This window comes from Sinocyclocheilus rhinocerous, unplaced genomic scaffold, assembly GCF_001515625.1.
Source record: "Sinocyclocheilus rhinocerous isolate Xijiao unplaced genomic scaffold, SAMN03320098_v1.1 scaffold1848, whole genome shotgun sequence".
NCBI classification, from domain to species: domain Eukaryota; kingdom Metazoa; phylum Chordata; class Actinopteri; order Cypriniformes; family Cyprinidae; genus Sinocyclocheilus; species Sinocyclocheilus rhinocerous.
Window position 1 is genome coordinate 92177 of NW_015630592.1, and position 6031 is coordinate 98207.

Consider the following 6031-nt stretch of genomic DNA (forward strand, 5'->3'; position numbering starts at 1 on the left):
CCATATTCCATTCCAAAGATAACTGCTTTCCACATCGAAACATCCAACACAAATCTAGGAACATATTCAGGTGAGGTAACCGGTTTACTGCTAACTAGTGAAACACTCCATTAATATGACATATAAATAGATTTTACATTATGATCGAGTTTGTAGCTTAATTCACTGTCTATAATTGACCCTGGAGCACAAAAGCAGTGTTAAGTCGCTGGGGTATATTTGTAGCAATAGCCAACAATACATTGTATGGGTCAAAATTATCCATTTTACTTTTATGCTAAAAATCATTAGGATATTAAGTAAAGATCATGTTCCATGAAGATATTTTGTAAATTTCCTACCGTAAATATATCAAAACTTAATTTTTGATTAGTAATATGCATTGCTAAGAACTTCATTTGGACAACTTTAAAGATGATTTTCTCAATATTTAGATTTTTTTGCACCCTCAGATTCCAGATTTTCAAATAGTTGTATCTCAGCCAAATATTGTCCTATCATAACAAACCATACATCAATGGAAAGCTTATTTATTGCATAAATCTCAATTTTAAAAAATTGACCCTTATGACTGTTTTTTTTATTATATTATAATATAATAGTTAATAATAATATTAATAATAGTTTGAGCACTGCAATTCAGTTGTGACAGTTCAATAGGAAATCAGTTGAAAGCATCCAGTCTCATACCATTGAAGGGAATGTTTAATTTATCAGTATAAACTGTAATAAATATTTGATAACTTATTGTTATTGTTGTATCTTGTAGACTACATTCTAGGGATGGGCATCTTTGGCAGTTTCTCATTTCTGTCATCGATAGGTTTCGAAAAAGAATAAGTACTCGGGGGGCGGGGCATGGCTGTAATGGAGATAATGAAAATATCTGAAGACTGTTATGAAAATGAATGTTAAAAATAAAAATATGACATGAAAACATGTCTATGAAAACACGAACACATGATTAGAACACTGTTAGATTATGATTATGATGCAGCAATGTTATTAAAAAAGAAGTATCTAAAAAGGTATAGCTGCCTGAGGTGAAGCTGAAGAGTGACTTCAGAAACTGAAGCTCGTTCTAAGACACTTCCTATGATATTAATCAGATAACTTAGATACATAACATAGATGTAACAGTAATAGTTTTTTAATGGGTTTAGAGGGAGCTAGGGCAGACATCAACACAACTCTTACGAAAATTAACGATGGTTTTACTATAAATCCAAAGACAGTGGTTACTATTGTTAAACCGTGGTAACCACAAATTAACCATGGTTTTACTACACTAAACATAGTTCAACCATGGAAGTTTTAGGAAAAATAAATACAAATAGCAATCCATTTGCCAAAAAACAAACAAACAAAAAAACATGGTTACTGTACTTTTACTATAATAAAATCATGATTAATTTTTGTAAGAGAAAAATATGACTGATGTTCAGTATTAGGATTTTTCTATAAAGATATTGTAATGATATGTGACCCTGGAGCAGAAAACCAGCCATAAGGGTCAATTTTGTGAAATTGAGATTTATACATAATAAATACGCTTTCATTGATGTATGGTTTGTTAGGATAGGAGGACAATATTTGGCTGAGATACAACTATTTGAAAATCTGGAATCTGAGGAAGCAAAAAAATCTAAATATTGAGAAAATCATCTTTAAAGTTGTTCAAATGAAGTTCTTAGCAATGCATATTACTAATCAAACATTAAGTTTTGATGTATTTATGGTAGGAAATTTACAAAATATCTTCATGGAACATGATCTTTACTTAATATCCTAATGATTTTTGGCATAACAGAAAAATCAATAATTTTGACCCATACAATGTATTGTTGGCTATTGCTACAAATATACCCCAGCGACTTAAGACTGCTTTTGTACTGCAGGGTCACATGCAGTTATTAATGATATCGTCTTAATTTTGACATTTAGGCAATTTAGAAAGTATAGTTTTGTTAAATCTTGAGTATTAAAGTCATGAGAGAGATAGATATCAGGGCAAAATAAAGAGACTGAAAAGTAAAATGGAAGTGAAGGTGCAGTTCAGGAGAGAACTTTTAATTATTTTGCATGTCCTCAACCTAAGGATTTAAACCTTTTTTATTTGATGGCCATACAAAAAAATAGGGTTGTCCTTGTTTCAGGAGTTGTTGTGTGCCTGAAACTTTGTCCCAGTCCGCCCCTGTGATGCACTTTATGACAGAGCACTGAAACAAGGAAAGCAGACAGAATTTACTATAGATTTCACATCCTATAAAGTTTTATTCATTATAATGCTATGTTTATGGCAGATTTGTGCTATATTTTCATCCACATTATCAAGTGACTCCTGAAATTGTTTTCGAAGCCATATGAAGTACAGAAACTATTTTAATTGAAGTATGCTACTGTTGAACAAATATGACGGAAAAAAGCTCTGCTGCATTGTTATAACATCAGTATTTAAAAAAAAAAAGAAACATCTGAAAGCAATATGACCGTCTCAAATAACTCGAGTGCTCGATCACTGTTGCACATTCAGATACAACAATAACTGATCAAATATTTAGACTACAGAGTGAGAGTCAATGTAACAAGAGCAAATGGGCGAAGCAGATGAGCACAATACTGTATGGTATATGAGTTTATCTGTCAGTTTAAAAACAAAGATGATGAACTTACTAAAAATGTGTTCCAAAATAGTGGGTCAGCCACTTCAAAACGTATATAAAAATCTTGTAAGGTTGGCCGATAATATTGTTTCTGAACCGAATCAAGTGTTGTATAATGAATTTGTACTGCTGCCATCCAACCGGCGGTATAAGGTCCCAAGATATAATCGAATTAGGTTAAAGTATTCCTTTCTACGCCAAGCTGTATTAGAGCTGAACAAGTTACACAAAATTAAATCTGTACCGGAGCTTTGAAAATGTATATATATATATAAAAAAAATTTTGTGACTGTGAAAGTTTTGTCGGTCTTTTGTCCATGTGATAAAGTTTTGTAATTGTGAGTGAACCTGCTGTAACGCAAGACAAATATAAAGTTGTATCATATCGTATCGTATCGTATCACTCATTCATCAATGAACGGACTGCAAAATTAACTGGTATTTGTTATTGCATTATTGACAAACTATTTTCCTGTTTAACACTGTAAAGCTGCTTTGACACAATCTGCACTGTAAAAAGTGCTATATATAAATAAAGGTGACATAAAGCTGATCGTATTCTAACCAGACGCGATGCTGCGACAACGAATTCTATTTTAGAACTTTTCTACTACTGCGATATCGCGGCTGGAACAACATAAAAACTATGCTTTATTCAATCATGTTAAAACTGTCTATTGTGAGTTTGAATATCCTTTTACGTGACCTTTACAGCCATAATAAGTGACAATAGAGAGTTAATCTCAAATCTTGACAATACATTTTAGTAACGTTCAAACTCTATCTGAAGTGTAATAAGTGTATCAGTCACTCAGTATCTATTTTTAATCATGTTGAAAGTGTTTCATTATTTAAGAATTAGATTATGTAGGCTACTTATCCATTCCGTTGTGAATACAGACAGCGGCTCCGCCCACACACGCTTCTGATTGGCTCTGACTTTTGATTGATTCCAGCAGTGTGTGTCTGCTTATCTCTGGATTCTTAGATCAAACCTCTAAGTATTAAAGTATCAATCTTGTCACTTGTTGCGCAAACCACCAAGCAACGGTCTAGCAACCACCCTAGCAACCGCATGGCAACACTTTCATCCACATTATCAAGTGACTCCTGAAATTGTTTTCGAAGCCATATGAAGTACAGAAACTATTTTAATTGAAGTATGCTACTGTTGAACAAATATGACGGAAAAAAGCTCTGCTGCATTATAACATCAGTATTTAAAAAAAAAAAGAAACATCTGAAAGCAATATGACCGTCTCAAATAACTCGAGTGCTCGATCACTGTTGCACATTCAGATACAACAATAACTGATCAAATATTTAGACTACAGAGTGAGAGTCAATGTAACAAGAGCAAATGGGCGAAGCAGATGAGCACAATACTGTATGGTATATGAGTTTATCTGTCAGTTTAAAAACAAAGATGATGAACTTACTAAAAATGTGTTCCAAAATAGTGGGTCAGCCACTTCAAAACGTATATAAAAATCTTGTAAGGTTGGCCGATAATATTGTTTCTGAACCGAATCAAGTGTTGTATAATGAATTTGTACTGCTGCCATCCAACCGGCGGTATAAGGTCCCAAGATATAATCGAATTAGGTTAAAGTATTCCTTTCTACGCCAAGCTGTATTAGAGCTGAACAAGTTACACAAAATTAAATCTGTACCGGAGCTTTGAAAATGTATATATATATATAAAAAAAATTTTGTGACTGTGAAAGTTTTGTCGGTCTTTTGTCCATGTGATAAAGTTTTGTAATTGTGAGTGAACCTGCTGTAACGCAAGACAAATATAAAGTTGTATCATATCGTATCGTATCGTATCACTCATTCATCAATGAACGGACTGCAAAATTAACTGGTATTTGTTATTGCATTATTGACAAACTATTTTCCTGTTTAACACTGTAAAGCTGCTTTGACACAATCTGCACTGTAAAAAGTGCTATATATAAATAAAGGTGACATAAAGCTGATCGTATTCTAACCAGACGCGATGCTGCGACAACGAATTCTATTTTAGAACTTTTCTACTACTGCGATATCGCGGCTGGAACAACATAAAAACTATGCTTTATTCAATCATGTTAAAACTGTCTATTGTGAGTTTGAATATCCTTTTACGTGACCTTTACAGCCATAATAAGTGACAATAGAGAGTTAATCTCAAATCTTGACAATACATTTTAGTAACGTTCAAACTCTATCTGAAGTGTAATAAGTGTATCAGTCACTCAGTATCTATTTTTAATCATGTTGAAAGTGTTTCATTATTTAAGAATTAGATTATGTAGGCTACTTATCCATTCCGTTGTGAATACAGACAGCGGCTCCGCCCACACACGCTTCTGATTGGCTCTGACTTTTGATTGATTCCAGCAGTGTGTGTCTGCTTATCTCTGGATTCTTAGATCAAACCTCTAAGTATTAAAGTATCAATCTTGTCACTTGTTGCGCAAACCACCAAGCAACGGTCTAGCAACCACCCTAGCAACCGCATGGCAACACACTAATAACAGCCTAGCATCATGCAAACACATCTGGCCCGGTCAAATGTGACTCGTCTCAGTCTGAACTGAACTCACACCGGCCAGTCTGGTGCGACGCGGTTTGTTGTGGTCTTTATTAAACCGGTCTGTCCTCCCGCTGGTTCTCGGGCCGAGGGTCAGACTGAGTGTCTCCTGCTCCGGCCGTCCATCTGTGGTGAATGAATAGTGCTGTCCCACACACATCACGAAAGCTGTTCAATCTGTCTACTACTAAACTACATAGTGTCTGAGATTACAATTAGTACACCGCAAATCACGGACAACAGCACTTCATGGCTCTGGATGAAGCCTAAAAGTAAAAGGGAGGGAAATTAATTTTGCTGTACTGTAACAGTACGACAAGTGCGTCTCAAATCATAGTAAGTGCTTGAATGGCGTACTACTTAGGGCGGATTTTAGTGCTAAAGAGTTACTATTACCTACAATCAATGTGAATGTGTTTTAGTTGTTGGTCAAAGAGGAATGAGACTGTAAAGATGCAGAACTGCTTTTAATATGAAAAAAGTATCAATTTATGGTAGAAATTATTGTATACATACTGTATATTTCAATAAACTTGTTTTAAGTCTTTAAAAATATAGAAGTATATAAAAGTTCAATAAACTTAAAAAATAAAAATTACTAAATTATTACAATTATATATAATGTGTGTGTGTGTATATATATATATATATATATATATATACATACATACACTTACAAAAGTTCAATAAACTTAAAAAATAATAAAAATTATTACTAAATTATTACAAATATATGTATGTAAGTGTATGTATGTATATATATATATATATATATATATACACATACAAT